At 42.5% G+C, this 19,460-nt stretch overlaps 1 protein-coding gene across 1 annotated transcript in view; it reads left to right on the top strand.

Moving 5' to 3' along the window:
- Positions 1–19,460, top strand: part of LOC124719000 (neuropeptide F) — a 619,663-nt gene that overhangs the window by 588,951 nt on the left and 11,252 nt on the right. The window lies entirely within an intron of this gene.

Raw genomic sequence — 19,460 nt, 5'->3', positions numbered from 1 at the left:
TAATATACTGTAGAATAAGTACCATCTGTTTACACTTTCTAGCGATTCGTGGGACCTTCATGCAGTTGTGTAACAAGCATCTATACTATTTTTGCAAAAGAACACTAAAACCTCCTCCAAAGGAATATGCACTGCTGCTCAATCATTTATCTGACATGCGTTTACTGAAATATAGTGGGTCTAATATAATTTTTAGACAAATGTACTAGAATTTTCGAGATCTGGACGATAATTGGCTCCTGATGCAGGTACTGATGGAGAACACAAAACCTCGAGAGGTGTTTGCAGCATTTTTAAGCTTTCTGAAATGTGGATGCCTATTGAATGTACTCTCTGATGCGCGCTTTATTGCCATTCACAGAACAAATATGCGGTTGGAGAACTCAGCCAAAATAAAAGCTCAATAAAACTCGCAACGGTTTCAGCCTATGATATTTTCGCAAAACAACAGAAAGTTCTACTCCAGAGAAATGCGTTTCACTGTCCAGTTATTCACCAGACATTTATTATCTGAAATACGCTGAGCCAAATATAATTCTTTGACAAAGGTACTGGAATTTTCGAAAGCTTGACAATAACTGTCCTGTGATACAGGTAGTGCTGTGGCACACAAAAGCCGGCGGGGAGGGAGGGGGGGTGCTGTTTGCAGCATTTTGTAAGTCGTCTAAAATGTGGACGTCCATTGAAAATACCGTCTCACGTGGACTTTATAGCCATTCACAGACAACATACGTTTTTGTAGAAGTTTTTGGAATAAAAACACATCAAAAACTCACAACAGTTTTTGCCCATGATATTTTTGCAAACAGACAGAAAATTTGCCTCCAAAGAAATGGGTTCCACTAGCCAGTAATTTACCAGAATTTCATTAACTGAAATACAGTGAGTCGAATGTTAGTCTTTGACAATGAACCCTGGAAATTTCAAAAGCTTGAGGATAACGGGCTCTTGATAAAGATACTGGTGGGAAGCACAAAAACTTACGAAACATCTGCAACATTTTTAAGCCTTCTAAAATGTGGAAATCGATCAAACGTACCCATTGATATGCACTTTATAGCTATCCACTGAACACATATACAGTTGTAGGACTGAACCAAAATAAAAAATTCACAGTGATATTTTTATAAACGACCACTGAATTCTGCTGCAATAATTCAACAGATATTCATATACTCAGATACAGAGAGTGAAATAGAATTTTATGCAATTGCAGGCTTTCTCGGCGTATTTCAGCTATGAAATCTTCACGAGTTATCAGCCGGGTGGCGTCGTCTTCTAGTCGCAACGTTTCAATGGACTGCGTATCCAGCATCTTCAGGCGAAGATGCTCGATACGCAGTCCATTGAAACGTTGCGACTAGAAGACGATGCCACTCGGCTGATAACCCGTGAAGATTTCATAGCTGAAATAGAATTGTCTAAAAAAGGTAATGGAAGTTTTGAAAGCTTGATGATAATTATCTGGTAAAGGTAGGCAACACGAAAGCTGGGGTATATTTGCAGCATTTTTAAGCCCTCTAAAACGTGGATGTCTATTGAACACACCCTCTGATGTGCACTTTACAGCCATTCACAGAAAACATGAGTTTTCGTAGAACTGAAATCTCATCAGAAAATTAAAACAGTTTTAGTCAGTGATATTTGTGTAAATGAACACTGAATTCTATTCCAAAGAAATTTGTTCCACTGTCCAACCTTACATTCATTATCTGAAATATAGTGTCAGATATAATTCTCTGCCAAAGGTTCTGGAATTTTCGAAAGCTTGAGGATTGTTGGGCTCCTGATAAAAGTGGGCAACCCGAAAGCTTGAGGGGTGTTGGCAGCATTTTTAAGCCTTGTGAAGTGTAGATGTGACGTGGCGGCAGTTGCGATGTGAACTGACGACTTCCCCAGCCCTCGCAGTGGGGGTGGCGCGTCGCTGTCGGTGCGCTCCCCCCTGGACACGCTGAGCATCGCAGAGCACCTCCGCGGCGTCGAGAAGATGGTCCGCATGCTGCAGCTGCAGGAGTACGACCGCATGTACACGCCGCGCAACAGGCCCAGGTACGTAGCCAGAGAGAGCGGCCGGCATACAGCCTGTGCGCCACAGCTGGATACTTGCCGACGTCTGGCGACACCTAGCGTTCGCAAATAATAGTAAACACTCCATAGCTCTGTGGCTGTAGGCAGTGACAATGGTAGCTGCCAGTTGTACATGTATACTGCTACCGCCTACGCTAGTAAAGTAAGAAAAGTAATTTTGTTACCTACACAGTTTGCCACCCACACATGGTTGTAGTGGTAGCTAGCCCTTGGTTTCATGTTGTTAGTTTGGTCGCGGTGCGTGGCAGTGGGTGAGAGTGACGAGCAAAAGTCCGAGAAATATGTAGCAATAAATACTCTCAGGAAAAGCTATACAGGGTGTTACAAAAAGGTACGGCCAAACTTTCAGGAAACATTCCTCACACACAAAGAAAGAAAATATGTTATGTGGACATGTGTCCGGAAACGCTTACTTTCCATGTTAGACCTCATTTTATTACTTCTCTTCAAATCACATTAATCATGGAATGGAAACACACAGCAACAGAACGTACCAGCGCGACTTCAAACACTTTGTTACAGGAAATGTTCAAAATGTCCTCCGTTAGCGAGGACACATGCATCCACCCTCCGTCGCATGGAATCCCTGATGCGCTGATGCAGCCCTGGAGAATGGCGTATTGTATTGCAGCCGTCCACAATACGAGCACGAAGAGCCTCTACATTTGGTACCGGGGTTGCATAGACGAGAGCTTTCAAATGCCCCCATAAATGAAAGTCAAGAGAGTTGAGGTCAGGAGAGCGTGAGGCCATGGAATTGGTCCGCCTCTACCAATCCATCGGTCACCGAATTTGTTGTTGAGAAGCGTACGAACACTTGGACTGAAATGTGCAGGAGCTCCATCGTGCATGAACCACATGTTGTGTCGTACTTGTAGAGGCACATGTTCTAGCAGCACAGGTAGAGTATCCCGTATGAAATCATGATAACGTGCTCCATTGAGCGTAGGTGGAAGAACATGGGCCCCAATCAAGACATCACCAACAATGCCTGCCCAAACGTTCACAGAAAATCTGTGTTGATGACGTGATTTCACAATTGCGTGCGGATTCTCGTCAGCCCACACATGTTTATTGTGAAAATTTATAATTTGATCACGTTGAAATGAAGCCTCATCCGTAAAGAGAACATTTGCACTGAAATGAGGATTGACACATTGTTGGATGAACCATTCGCAGAAGTGTGCCTGTGGAGGCCAATTAGCTGCTGATAGTGCCTGCACACGCTGTACATGGTACAGAAACAACTGGTTCCCCCCGTAGCACTCTCCATACAGTGACGTGGTCAACGTTACCTTGTACAGCAGCAACTTCTCTGACGCTGACATTAGGGTGACTGTAAAATGCACGAAGAATTGCCTCGTCCATTGCAGGTGTCCTCGTCGTTCTAGGTCTTCCCCAGTCGCGAGTCATAGGCTGGAATGTTCCGTGCTCCCTAAGACGCCGATCAGTTGCTTCGAACGTCTTCCTGTCGGGACACCTTCGTTCTGGAAATCTGTCTCGATACAAACGTACGCCACGGCTATTGCCCCGTGCTAATCCATACATCAAATGGGCATGTGCAAACTCCGCATTTTAAACATTCCACTGCCTGAAAAACCACGTTAGTGATCAACACTAACTTGTTGATGCTACGTACTGATGTTCTTGATGCTAGTACTGTAGAGCAATGAGTCGCATGTCAACACAAGCACCGAAGTCAACATTACCTTCCTTCAATTGGGCCAACTGGCGGTGAATCGAGGAAGTACAGTACATACTGACCAATCTAAAATGAGCTCTAACATGGAAATTAAGCGTTTCCGGACACCTGTCCACATAACATCTTTTCTTTATTTGTGTGTGAGGAATGTTTCCTGAAAGTTTGGCCGTACCTTTTTGTAACACCCTGTATATTTGTGATTAGCATACAAAGTGATACATTAAAGTGTCTACGGTCAACTCCAGTACCCAGTATTAGGTTTAAATAGGAATATGTAGACTTGTGCATGCCTTATCTGAACATGCTCGAAAGATAGACAGTAGAGAGGAGTTTCATAATGTATGACAGATTGTCATGAGAGATGCCACAACTGTATATTTTTAAAAATATTTATTGTAACAGTATCAGTTCCGTATTGTCACAAATTATAAATAATTCTGTTCACTTAATGATGACCTTAAGACCTACAAATCTGTAACTATAGACAGAACACTTGTATGCGTATGCACTGACAGACTTTTCTCCATGATCATCCACTGCCACCCACTCGTGGTTCATGAGGTACGTAGCCCTTGGTCTCATGTTGTTAATAATGGAGTTCGGTCGCGGTGTGTGGCAGTGAGTGCTTGTGACAAGCAAAAACCAGCAAAATATGTAGCAATAAACACTCTCAGGAAATGCTACATGCTCTGTGACTTATGAACTTTGCCATACATGTGAAAAAGCCTTTCCTTCATTCATTCGATTCATTCGTCCGACATAGTACGATGCTTGTGCAGTTACGTCATTCAAACTATAACAACAACTTGTAACATCAAATAGATCAGTTTTTAATCTATCAGCCCCTTTTCGCCAACTCCCCTATGCTTATATGCAATTAAAAGTAAATGCCTCATGAGATAAAATTAGTTCCATTTCTTTCCACTTTCATTTGAATACTGTTATTTTAAGGCAATATTACTAAACTAGCATTGGCCCCATTGTGCTACCTGCGGTTAAATATGGCTGTGTAACGTAATGTTAATGCCAGTATAGATGAAATACGGCGATGATTGTATAAGCAAATGTATTCACTGATACAGTAAAGTTCAAAAGTCGTAGAGAATATATATTTTTCTGAAAGAACTAAGTCTTCCACATCACGCATTACACTGAGATATCTGCCAACCACAATCACCCTCTTTCATCCTCCTCAGTGAGGATGAAATGCGTTGAAGGCTCTTATCAGCATTACACTGCATCGTGAATGAAACAATAACCACACTTTCACATACACTGTAAAGTTTGTAAGTGATATATATTTTAGCTTTACCTAGGACTATTTATTGCTCCATATTTTGTGTACTTTAGCGCACCACACTCACCCCCTGCCATCCTCCACGACCAACTGGGTCAGTAACAGGATAACTGCAGTCATAATATTCTCAATGAGACATACATATGTACGTATTTTGTATCTAAAATACTCACGCTTTCTCTCATGCCATATATTCTAACCTGGGGAACACTAGGTTTGTCAGCTAGTAAATTATTATTATTAGCGGTATGACAATTACAGATCACTTTCACAATTATTTTCTTGTGCCTTTGTCTCGAATCTGCGCAGTGGCGGAATGGTAAGGAACTAATTTGGCATGGTCAGTTTAGGAAGTGGACCAATGCCCTTCCTGGCGCTATCCCAACTGCCTGTGTGTAGTGTTGTTCAAGTCGAAGTGAGCGAAAGTTTTTTTCTAATTGTTTGTGAATCGTCTAAATGAGATGGAAATTGGGTACCAGCCCAGTATTCACCTATTGGGATGCGGGAAACCACCTAAAAACCACATCCAGGATGGACAGCATTGAGACTGTCAGGCAGACTCGATCTGGGGCCAGCTTACTTCCTTATCCCAGAAGCGGCGCTTTAACATGCATGGCTACCCAGGTTGATAAAATGTATAAATAAATTATCATTATTAATTTTATGGCAATTACACATTATATATGCAATGTCTGTTCCCCAGACATGTCCATAAGAACAGACATATTTTGATCCCACTGCCGTTATGAATCAATACGCAAAGGAATTAATGGCATTTCCTCCTAGTGAGTATTGATTTAAATTAATGGAAAAATTTAAAAATTAGTGCCAGACTGGGATTCGAACCCAGTTCTCCTGCTTACTGGGAAGATGCACTGGCCACCACTCCATCTGGACACCGTGATCATCACAGTTACACTGACTACGCTAGCAGGCCTAGGGGCACTACATCAGTAGTGTGTGGATAAGTTCAGAATTTGCATCTGATGGGAGGTGTGCTAGGGTAGTCCGATCAGCTGTGATGACCACTATGTACAGATAGCTAGTAAGCAGGAGACCTGGGTTCGAATCCAAATCCAGCTCAAATTTTAAACTTTCCCTGCCGATTTAAATCAATGTCCACCAGCAGTTAATGTCATTAATTTCTTTGTGTCTTAATTACACATCACTTTGGAAACACAAATAAAATAGGTACATTATTTACAAATTTATATTCGTATTTACATAGTTCTTCACAAATGTTGCTGAGGTGTTTCAGGGTACGAATTTGAGGGTACTCTTCAACAATATGTCTGACAGTCTGTCTTGGGAATCCACATCTGCACTCAGCAGTGGTAGTCTCTGGAGATTTGTGTATTAGGCCACCACATCTCCTCTGGTTAGTCCAGATCATGTTGAGCCAACACAATGTCTTCAAGGGTACATCAAGCTAAAATGGTTTGTTGTTGGTTTGGAGAAAGCTGTGGAGCTCGTCTGGGGTGTTGTTATACCATTCTTGCATCCAAACTTCGTTAAGACTGAAGCTGTGATCCACCAGGTTGGTAGATGTTCTTTGTGGAAGATGTCTCGCGCAAAGTCTGTTAATTTGGACAGCAGATATGTCGTCATGGCTTGGCAGCTGCAGATCCTTGAGAATATTATTCTTTCTTCTCAGGTTAGGTGGTGGAATGCAGCTCAGGGCAGGTAGCCAGATTGAGTGGAATCATCTGTGGCAATAACAATCAGCTTTATTTGATTTAGTTATGTATCTAGCAACTTCGTTTGGCTGCTGTCATCGAGAATGACTGCAAAATTTTGCCGCAGAGTAGATAAGGCTGATTCTTGACCTCAGTTTGGTTACAGTCCATATTGGATGGTGTTCAAATAATGTGTCAAGTGTAACTCCAAGATACCCTAGATATTTGATATGGGCCAGACAACCATCCTAAAAAAATATGTCCAGTTTGTAGTTTGTTAGGATATTTCTCAGATGAAAGCAAGTGAATTCAGTTTTGTTTGGTTTCAGTTGAAATCCCTATTTACGAAACTAATGAAACATTACACTTATCTCCTTTATTAATATATCCTCAGTGACCGCAATTTGTTTGTACTTTGTTTTTATACCTAGTCATCAGCACAACCAAGCTTCCTGGACTGAGTGGATGATTTTTTTTAATGGTTGCTCTAGTTTTGTTTTCCAGATTGAAAATTTGTACCTCTTGTATTTCTGTGATTCGTCATTTGTCCGTTGATGTGCAGCCTTTGACTTATCTGAGAAATTTCATCTCATCTGACGTAATTTTCCTTCTGTCTTTGCTTTGAGAGTACCCACATCTCACATCCACATAATATTACCAGCATGGCCATTTATTTCTGTACTAACATATAACGAGAAATCGTTGTTAGAAAAAATCTTGAAAAGTTCTTGAACTCCTTATTCCAAATTTTTACATAATACTTTCATAAATATTGGGCGGATAGAGCCTATATATCGTTTTATGCAACAATGTATACATTTTCTGCTGTTGGCGACTATCGACCGTAAGAAACATCATTTTTCGACTTTGACTTGTAGACTCTTTGATAGAGGATCTTTGACATGTTTGGTTCTTCTCTCGAATGTTCGCGCTGTGTGTGTGTATGCTACAGTTATTTAATGGAAGTGTTCTTCAACGTACAGTGTGATGGTGATTCCTTCGTTGCACAACTTAAGGAGGAGAATTACCATACTTCTAAAACTGACTGAGAGGAAGACAATGCTGTGTTTGTTGTGTTGTAAAAGCGTGCAGTTTCTTTTTCTTTCTCGACGTCGGATGTAACCACGATAGGAGGCACATTGAGATCATTTTATAATTTATTCTCCGCGCATATAATTTTAGACAAAAATTGTATACACAACAATGCGCTGTTTTGTTTTCTTCCTCGGAGCCGATTAAACAGAAGACCTATATTAGATAAGTTATATTTGCGGTTTATCGCCTAATGATTTGAATTCTACTATGCCGTCTGAATCGTATGAAACTTTGTAATGCTACCTATTCAGGGAATGAAACTAAGCGATATACTGTCACTGAGGTTACTATCCTCTCAGCTCCAGCAGCTTGAGAGGTGTCTCATAACCCGTATACCAGTGATGCCAACTGATTTACGCAATCATTTTAAGTAAATCAAGATTTCGATTGGAGTGACAATAAAGAAGACTCATGTCCTTTGAACTAATTTAGGTTCAGATGGTGTCTGCCGTGTTCAGTTATATGCGTGCATTCACTACTGCTACTATACAGTATCCCAGTAACTAAAACTATATTGTACACTGTAAGGACACAGGCTATACATTTTTCAACAACAAATATATATACATGGGGGGCGCACGCAGGGTATTTAAACAATTAGGCAAATTTTTTCGCTTGTCATTATCTCATGTTATCTTTTCACGAACTGGTAATTCAGTAGACCAGCCCATGCTCTTACCACAGAGCACCCAAAAAACGAAAAGTGGTTTATATTCTTAAGTATTGTAATGGTGTTGTGTGCAATAAATGAGACCTTGAAAAAAGTAAAAAGCAGAAAGTATACAAGGAGTATTTTTTCAATCATAATCTACATACGAATACTTTCGAAGTGGACCAAAATAGCAGCGAGGAGCCGAAATTTCCATCCTGACGCAATTGTCAGTGGCACGCCAGATTAGAACATATACCCAATTTCCGCAATTATTTAACAACAATGAGGCATTGCCGAGTGGTTTAGTTGTTGTATAAAGTTTCAGTTCAGTTTCGTTTTTAGTTTTGTCTTCCAGAGAACTACGAACTGTTGGACAAGTATCTTTAAAGTTGCAAAGTTTTGTTTCTATGTCGCGATCTCTTGTTGGGAACATTCCACATCCAAGATACGTAAAGGTGGGCACCTGATCCGATATATTTCCATTAGTCCAATTTTAGTACCTTATCGTGCTTTTTTGCCAGAAATCCAATCACTTTTAATCTGTGTGGAGATGATATCAGTTCATATTCTCTGTTATATTTCTTAAGCTGTACAGCCGCATCTGTAAATTATCTTCTGTCTATTGCACAGTTGCAACATCCTCTGCACACAAAATACTACTTGCTCTGCACTAAGGATAGAGAGCATTTTCAAAGAAATCTGATTCTGTCTTGCTGTGACCTCGTCCACGAAGATATTAACAGTGATAAGGAAAGAAAACAATCTTGTCTTACTCCTTTATTTCTTTTTACTGAAAACTAATAAATGTGCGATATTATAACGAAAATACTGTCTAAAACATCTACAAAAATTCATTTAAAACTGATAAGTTGCGCTGTGCGACGTCGAGCGTAGTGTAGCAGTGTAGTGATGTGGTGGGTACAACTGAATGTTGTCACGAGTTTGCAACAGAGCCATTGCTATTATTTTACAGCTTATTTCACCAAAAAAAATGACTTTTCACTACTTGTCATTAATAAAAAGTAATTTTAAAAATTTTCAATTTTAAACATTTTTAGTTTCAGTTTTTCTGCTTATAGAGATAGGTAGTTCTTAATGTTTTATTTTTATTGATAGTGCTGACAAATATTATTACTAAAATATTTCGTATTACACGCTCACATTGTTCTGCAGTGTCCGTAATGGATGTGTTTAATTCTGCGAACAATTTTGCGATTTCCTTTTCCGCAACTTGTGAGAAGGTATATAGTGCGTACCTATTAGGAGGGTGCGTTTGATGGCGGTTTGGGGCAGGGAGGGGGCGGAGGTGTGCAACAATAGATCGCTGAAGACACAGACGTGGTTACAATTCTTCAGATGGCATGAATGTTGGACAGCCTTAATTGCGCACTCCAAACAGTACGAAAACAACTTCTGTTCTGTGAAGGACCATTCGCACCTGTGGATTCCCACGCATTCTGCTACACACTTCGCACAAAGCCAGCACTCGAAACTCGCAAATGAAGCGATGAAGGGCGTCCCTTGTCATGTTCCAAGCGCTTGAATCTGAAGCGGGCTGGTCAATGAACTTTGGACTTCATCCTGTTAATTGGAATAGGTAGCAGTGAAATACTGAGATACGCCATGTCCGAAAACGGCTGAGGAGAAAAAACAAAACTCTCGTGTAATTGGTCTAATATAGACTATACAAACTTAATGAGAACCTGAAACTTCCTGGGAGATTATAACTGTGTGCCGGACCGAGATTCGAACTCGGGACCTTTGCCTTTCGCGGGCAAGTGCTCCACGAAAGGCAAAGGACCCGAGTTCGAGTCTCGGTCCGGCACACAGTTTTAATCTGCCAGAAAGTTTCATCTCTGCGCACACTCCACTGCAGAGTAAAAATTTCCCTCTGTTACTGAGGACCTTTCATGTAATTGTAATCGCTTCCTTAAGAGTCTCAGGCTGTGTAGGTTGTAACTGGCACTCCACTTTCTTGTCCGGAATTTTTAAGGGCTCTCCTAGGTCGTATGGTATACACAAAAAAATATCCGTTGCCACCAGGTTAGCTAAATGGGGCCCAACCGACATGTTTGTACTTATCTTTCGTTGTGCTGTTCTTCTCCAATTGTTGAACTGCATTGTACATTTCCAGATTCTAGGTTCCATGTAGATTCACTTTTAATGTCCTGTGTCATCTCTCGATGTATGAAACCCCCTTTAGAAATTGATGAAGGCCTGTTTGCTACGGTCTAACTTGCCTGTCTCCTGGTACAACAGTTACCAGAGATGAGATTTTCACTCTGCAGCGGAGTGTGCGCTGATATGAAACTTCCTGGCAGATTAAAACTGTGTGCCGGACCGAGACCAGCTGAGCTACCCAAGCACGACTCACGGCCCGTTCCGACAGCTTTGCTTCTGCCAGTACCTTGTCTCCTATCTTCCAACTTTACAGAAGCTCTCCTGCGAACCTTGCAGAACTAGCAATCCTAAAACAAGGGTATTGCGGAGACATGGCTTGACCACAGCCTGGGGGATGTTTCCAGAACGAGATTTTCACTCTGTAGCGGAGTGTGCGCTGATATGAAACTTCTTGGCAGATTAAAACTGTGTGCCGGACAGAGACTCGAACTCGGGACCTTTGCCTTTCGCGGGCAACTGCTCTACCCACTGAGCTACCCAAGCACGACTCACGCCCCGTCCTCACAGCTTTACTTCTGCCAGTATCTCGTCTCCTACCTTCCAAACTTTACAGAAGCTCTTCTGCGAAATTTGCAGTACTAGCACTCCTGAAAGAAAGGATATTGCGGAAACATGGCTTAGCTACAGCCTGGGGGATGTTTCCAGAATGAGATAGAGCACTTGCCCGCGAAAGGCAAAAGTCCCGAGTTCGAGTCTCGGTCCGGCACACAGTTTTAATCTGCCAGGAAGTTTCAGTTACCAGAGATCTTTGAGGGAGTGCGCCAGAACTTCGTGCTCTGTTGCCATGCATGCATTGAGACTGGTGGTCGGCAGTTTGAGCAATTACTATGAGCTATATTGTTCTGAAACCTTTTGGGTCACATTGAAACAGGTGATAGTGGATCCACTGTGGTGTCACCGCCAGACACCACACTTGCTAGGTGGTAGCCTTTAAATCAGTCGCGGTCCGGTAGTATACGTCGGACCCGCGTGTCGCCACTGTCAGTGATTGCAGACCGAGCACCGCCACACGGCAGGTCTAGAGAGACTCCCTAGCACTCGCCCCAGTTGTACAGCCGACTTTGCTAGCGATGGTTCACTGACAAATTACGCTCTCATTTGCCGAGACGATAGTTAGCATAGCCTTCAGCTACGTCATTTGCTACGACCTAGCAAGGCGCCATTATCATTTGCTATTTATCTTGTGATGCATGTACCGTCAGACCGATGTTCACCAATTATGGATTAAAGTTAAGTATTCCACAGTTACGTCCTGTTTTTGCTAGTTCATTTCCGTGTCCTGTTCCAGACTTCACGCCAGCCTGCGTGAGCTTAAACGCGTGCCTTTCGGCTTCCTCTCATAGTGACTTGGCTGTCTCGCCAAGTCACAACATCCACATCCGATTATAACGAGATAGCAAACAAACGTCCGGAAATGCATATTTATTATATTATGAACATACACAGAGTTCACCACAGTACGGACTGAGATCCTTAGCAGATAGGGTTAACGGAGTACATCGAAAAAGTTCAAAGAAGAGCAGCCCGTTTTGTATCATCCCGAAATAGGGGAGAGTGTGCCACTGGTATGATACAGAATTTGGGGTGGGCATCATTAAAACAAAAGCGTTTTTCGTTGCGGCGAAATTTCAGTCACCATCTTTCTCCCCCCAATGCGAAAGTATTTTGTTGACGCCGACCTATATAGGGAGAAGCGATCGTCATAATAAAATAGGAGCTCACACGGAAAGATATAGGCGTCCGTTTTTTCCACGCGCTGTTCGAAATTTGAATATATTGTGAATGTGGTTCGAGGAACCCTCTGCGAAACACTTCAGTGTGATTTGCAGAGTATCAATGTAGATGCAAAAAAAACTAAAATCTAACGTTGATTACCAGAGAAATTTACACTTAATGAGTCCAGTATTCAGCAACCAGAATGGGACGTTTATTTCCTGCAAGCAACTCCCTCATGTCACAGGGTTAGCTCAGGTTACTCCAGACCACAAGCGCTAAAGAGACTTGCCTTACCACACATTCACAATATCCATCATCACTGGTAGGTACCCCACGTCTTCAAGTAAGTCTTTCACCTTTTCCGCCCTGTTGAGGATCTTGTGTATCTCGTATTGGAGATGGCAGCCTGATGGTAGGTTCTCTTCTACAGTCCATAATCCTCTAGTAGACTTTGTTCACCACAACTCGGTTCGGCGGGCTTCTGTTGAACTTGGAATTGGTACAGTTGTAAGTAGTAGGAACCTACTTCTGGATTTCAGTCTTCTCTACTGAAAACTCAATACTCTCCGCCTCCTTTTATGGCGACATCAAGTGGTCCATTTCGCGTTACATAGGTGTGTCCGGATACTTTTGATCACATAAGATATGAAATTTTTCTTGTATGTAGGTACAAAGCTCCACAGCATACACAAAGCGTTAGCTTCTCCACCGTGTTTACTAATGAGCGCTTTTACACACCTGCTGCTTGAGAAAAGCAAAGGCCCGATATTTGCCACCACCGACCCCACAGATGCGTCCTTTTTCTCTATCACATTTCAGAGCCACCAATAATCGTATAATGTCATTTCTGGAAACCCAGAATCTACCCTCTAGGAATCGACATGGATTCCGGAAACAGCGATCGTGTGTGACCCAACTCGCTTCATTTGTTCATGAGACCCAGAAAATATTAGATACAGGCTCCCAGGTAGATGCCATTTTCCGTGACTCCCGGAAGGCGTTCGATACAGTTCCGCACTGTCGCCTGATAAACAAAGTAAGAGCCTACGGAATATCAGACCAGCTGTGTGGCTGGATTGAAGAGTTTTTAGCAAACAGAACACAGGATGTTGTTATCAATGGAGAGACGTCTACAGACGTTAAAGTAACGTCTGGCGTGCCACAGGGGAGTGTTATGGGACCATTGCTTTTCACAATATATATAAATGACCTAGTAGATAGTGTCAGAAGTTCCATGCGGCTTTTCGCGGATGATGCTGTAGTATACAGAGAAGTGGCAGCATTAGAAAATTGCAGCGAAATGCAGGAAGATCTGCAGCGGATAGGCACTTGGTGCAGGGAGTGGCAACTGACCGTTAACATAGACAAATGTAATGTATTGCGAATACATAGAAAGAAGGATCCTTTATTGTATGATTATATGATAGCGGAACAAACACTGGTAGCAGTTACTTCTGCAAAATATCTGGGAGTATGCGTACGGAACGATTTGAAGTGGAATGATCATATAACGTTAATTGTTGGTAAGGCGGGTGCCACGTTGAGATTCATTGGGAGAGTCCTTAGAAAATGTAGTCCATCAACAAAGGAGGTGGCTTACAAAACACGAGTTCGACCTATACTTGAGTATTGCTCATCAGTGTGGGATCCGTACCAGGTCGGGTTGACGGAGGAGATAGAGAAGATCCAAAGAAGAGCGGAGCGTTTCGTCACAGGGTTATTTGGTAATCGTGATAACGTTACGGAGATGTTTAGCAGACTCAAGTGGCAGACTCTGCAAGAGAGGCGCTCTGCATCGCGGTGTAGCTTGCTGTCCAGGTTTCGAGAGGGTGCGTTTCTGGATGAGGCATCGAACATATTGCTTCCCCCCACTTATACCTCCCGAGGAGGTCACGAATGTAAAATTAGAGAGATTCGAGCGCGCACGGAGGCTTTCCGGCAGTCGTTCTTCCCGCGAACCATACGCGACTGGAACAGGAAAGGGAGGTAATGACAGTGGCACGTAAAGTGCCCTCCGCCACACACCGTTGGGTGGCTTGCGAAGTACAAATGTAGATGTAGAACTGATCATAACATAACCTTCATCTTTACTCCAGAAGTGACCTTATGGTATGTGATTGAGGATGGTTTGTTTATCACTGTCGTTTCCCGCCCCCCCCCCCCTCCCCCACCCCTACTGCCGTTCCAGTCGCGAATGTTTCGTGGGTTGAACGACTGATGGAAAACATGTGCGTGAACTTATATCTACATAACCCTACCTTGATGGTCTTTTCAGGAGATATATCTAGGAAGATGCAATATGTCAGTTGACTCTTCTAGGAAAGTACACTCTGGGAACATTAACAGTAGATCATAATGTGATACAAAAGGTCTCTCTTGCAGGGTGTGCCACTAGAGTCGGCTGAGCATCTCCGTGACGCTTTCGGGCTTGCTAAGTGAACCTGTGACGAAATGCACTGCTCTTCTTTGGACGTTCTCTCTGTCCTCTATCAGTACTATGTTGTAGAGATTCCATACTGAAGAGCATTAATTAAGTATTGGTTGAATGGGTGTTTTGCTACTGTCTTTGTGGGCGGACTCCTTCTTGTGGAGGTTCTCGTAATGAATCTCAGTATGGCATATGCTTTACCTTCAGTTGATTTTAGGTGGTCGATATCATTCAAATTGCTCTGAATGCATGCCCCTAGATATTTTATGGACTTGTCTGCTTCCAATCATTGTTTCTCAATTATGTATAAAACAATAACTGTTATTTACATGCAGTAATATATATATATATGGTGGTCCAACGAAACTTGTCTAACTTGAAGGGGGAAACCAGATGGCGCTATGGTTGGCCCGATAGATGGCGCTGCCATGGGTCAAACGGATATCAACTGCGTTTTTTAAGTGTAGTACGTAAAGAAATATGAATGTTTTAGTTAGACAACTTTTTTCGCTTTGTGTTAGATGGCACTGTAATAGTCACAAACATCTGACTCACAATATTAGTCAAACAGTTGGTAACTGGTAGGTTTTTTAAATTAAAATATAGAACGTAGGTAAGTTTGAACATTTTATTTCGGTTGTTCCAATGTGATACATGTGCCTTTGTGAACTTATCATTTCTGAGAACGCATGCAGTAACAGCGTGATTATCTGTAAATACCTCATTAATGCAGTAAATGCTCAAAATTATGTCCGTCAACCTCAATGCATTTGGAAATACGTGTAACGACATTCCTCTCAACAGCGAGTAGTTCGCCTTCCGTAATGTTCGCACATACATTGACAATGCGCTGACGCACGTTGTCAGGCGTTTTCGATGGATCACGATAGCAAATATCCTTCAACTTTCCATTTCTCTTGTGTCCAGTGACAGATCTGTACACGACGTTCAAAGTCGTCGCCATGCAGTTCCTGGTGCATAGAAATATGGTATGGGTGCAATCGATCTGGATGCAGCGTTCTCAACACCGACGTTTTTGAGATTCCCGATTCTCGCGCAGTTTGTCTGCTACTGACGTGCGGATTAGCCGTGGCAGCAGCTAAAACACCTACTTGGGCATCATCATTTCCGCTACGGTCGAAGGTTCGATGTCTGCCTCGGGCATGGATGTGTGTGATGTCCTTAGGTTAGTTAGGTTTAAGTGGTTCTATGTTCTAGGGGACTGATGACCTCAGACGTTAAGTCCCATAGTGCTCGGAGCCATTTGAACAAATCATCATTTGTTGCAGGTCGTGGTCGACGTTTCACATGTGGCTGAACACTTCCTGTTTCCTTAAATAACTTAACTATCCGGCGAACGGTCCGGACACTTGGATGATGTCGTCGTCCAGGACAGCGAGCAGCATACATAGCACACGCCCGTTGGGCATTTTGATCACAATAGCCATACAGCAACACGATATCGACCTTTTCCGCAATTGGCAAACGGTCCATTTTAACACGGGTAATGTATCACGAAGCAAATACCGTCCGCACTGACGGAATGTTACGTGACACCACGTACTTATACGTTCGTGACTATTACAGCGCCATCTATCACAAAGCGAAAAAGTGGTCCAACTAAAACATTTATATTTCTTTACGTATTACATGAATACTTAATAAAAAGTGGGGGTTCCTATTTTAAAAACGCAGTTGATATCCGTTTGACCTATGGCAGCGCCATCTAGCGGGCCAACCGTAGCCCCATCTTATTTCCCCTGCAAGCTAAACAAGTTTCGTTCTTTGTAGTTTTTTAGTTTCATGCTTATTTCGTGAGATATTTGGCCCAGTCACTATCAATGGACCACCGTATATACAGGGTGAGTCACCTAACATTACCGCTGCATATATTTCGTAAACCACATCAAATACTGACGAATCGACTCCACAGATCGAACGTGAGGAGACGGGCTAGTGTAATTGGTTAATACAAACCATAAAAAAATGCACGGAAGTATATTTTTTAACACAAACCTACGTTTTTTTTTAATGTAACCCCGTTAGTTTTGTTAGCACATCTGAACATATAAACCAATACATAATCAGTGCCGTTTGTTGCATTGTAAAATGTTAATTACATCCGGAGATATTGTAACCTAAAGTTAACGCTTGAGTACCACTCCTCCGCTGTTCGAACATGTGTATCGGAGAGCACCGAATTACGGAGGGATCCAAAGGGAACGGTGATGGACCTTAGGTACAGAAGAGACTGGAACAGCACATTACGTTCACATGCTAACACCTTTTTATTGGGCACACGTTCGCCGGGCGTTTCATAGGACGTGGAGGACGCATAAATTGGCCAGCCCGTTCTCCTGATCTTACACCTCTGGACTTCTTTCTGCGGGGTACGTTAAAGGAGAATGTGTACCGTGACGTGCCTACAACCCCAGAGGATATGAAACAACGTATTGTGGCAGCCTGCGGCGACATTACACCAGATGTACTGCGGCGTGTACGACATTCATTACACCAGAGATTGCAATTGTGTGCAGCAAACTATGGCCACCACATTGAACATCTATTGGCCTGACATGTCGGGACACACTCTATTCCACTCCGTAATTGAAAACGGAAACCACGTGTGTACGTGTACCTCACCCCTCATGGTGATGTACATGTGCGTCAGTGAAAAAGACCAATAAAAAGGTGTTGGCATGTGGACGTAATGTGCTGTTCCTGTCTCTTCTGTACCTAAGGTCCATCACCGTTCCCTTTGGATCCCTACGTAATTCGGTGCTCTCCGATACACACGATCGGACAGCGGAGGAGTGGTACTCAAGCGTCAAATTAGGTTACAATATCTCCGGATGTAATTAACATTTTACAATGCAACAAACGGCACTGATTACGTATTTGTTTATATGTTCAGATGTGCTAACAAAACTAACGGGCTTCCATTTAAAAAAACGTAGGTTTGTGTTAAAAAACATATTTCCGTGCATTTTTTCGTGGTTTGTATTAACCAATTACACTAGCCCCTCTCCTCACGTTCGGTCTGTGGAATCGATTCGTCAGTATTTGATGTGGTTTACGAAATATATCCAGCGGTAACGTTAGGTGACTCACCCTGTATAGAGGGTCAGTTGCCACTTCCTCAGCAAGCGTCTGTCCTCTGGAGACCTTCCTGCATATGTCCACAATTTCCTAGTGTTGTGACTTCTCTCTATAAAACAATATCACCCTTGGAAAGCCTCACAGAGCTTCTGGGATTTCCCTCTAGCTTATGTATGTACTAGGTGTAATTGGTATAAGAACAGATATTTCTATGCCTTTCAGAGGATGGTGTTCTGAACATTACACTAGTATTTACGACATTTGCAGTACAATACTTATTAGTAGTAATAGTAGTAGTATTCTTTTAGGCTGGTTAGTAGTTCAGAGCACATGTGGCAAGAGCAAGCCATTAATTCTTATTTTCCTCCCTGGGCAGCTGGTCACGTGTTGATGTGTTGACGCATGGATGCAAAATGTTTAGCGTACACTGACAAGCGTAGCCCACTTACTGGTGCAGTTAAAACTATGCATAAAATATCAGGTAGTAAATTGTGATCTGTGGCAAAACTAACACGGACGAAAAAAACAGCATACTGATATGTGTACATGTCAAAGAACCATATATAAAAATATCTGTTCGCATGTCCATTACAACTTGTATACTGTGAAGGGTATTGTTTCTCTACCACTCTATTGCAGTACAGCTAAAGTTACTTTTATATCTGAAGATTTCTCTCTACAAACTCTTCAGCCAAATCACACATCTATTCTGATATTCCACACGCTCATGCTTTGTCCATTAGATGGTAGTGTGAAACGGTATCAAATGTCTGCTGGCAGTCAAGTAAAACAGCATTAACCTGTGCGCCAGTATGTACTACTCTCTGGGTTTATTCTTCAGGTGAACGGATGATGGCGCAATACAAAGACTGATTACCTGTGTCAGCAAATTTTCGCTCTGCTGACCCGCCTATAAGCTAGCACAATGGTACGGCGGTTTGGGGACACGCAGTGGCCCTCGAATTAGACCAGTCGATTAACGACGATGCTCGGTGTGCTGGGCAGCCTGGATGTGGTTTTTAGGCGGTTTTCCACATCCCACTAGGTGAATGTTGGCCTGGCTGTCACGCACTGCATCAGCTACACGATCATTAACTCTTAAAAGGCACTCGCATACTTTGACATGGAACAACACTAGATGTAGGCAGATGGGGTTCACAAATTCCTTCCCAGAGGGTGAGTGGGGGGAGAGGGGGGAGGGGGGTGAGAGCGGGGAGCAACAGAAAAGGCACATCCACTAACATTGCTAAATCCGACAATTAACAAGCCGCCCTGCGAAAATTTGGGATCTATGACTCGGAAAAGAAGAGGAACAGTACGTTTTACTAACGGCTGTACAATATACTTTACCCTTGACATATGATAGCTCCCATTTAATTTGCTAACGCAGTAAGAATGATCTCAAACAGGCATTTATAAAGAATTTTATGACAGCTAAAGGTCAATTGAATGAAAAATGATCAGTAGTTAATAACAATTTACTTAATGAGCAGTTCCTGATCACTATAAAATATGCCACTTTTCTT

Source organism: Schistocerca piceifrons, chromosome 10 (genome assembly GCF_021461385.2).
Source record: "Schistocerca piceifrons isolate TAMUIC-IGC-003096 chromosome 10, iqSchPice1.1, whole genome shotgun sequence".
NCBI classification, from domain to species: Eukaryota; Metazoa; Arthropoda; class Insecta; order Orthoptera; family Acrididae; genus Schistocerca; species Schistocerca piceifrons.
Note: the sequence above shows the minus strand (reverse complement) of the source record. Positions and strands in the feature narration are given on the sequence as shown.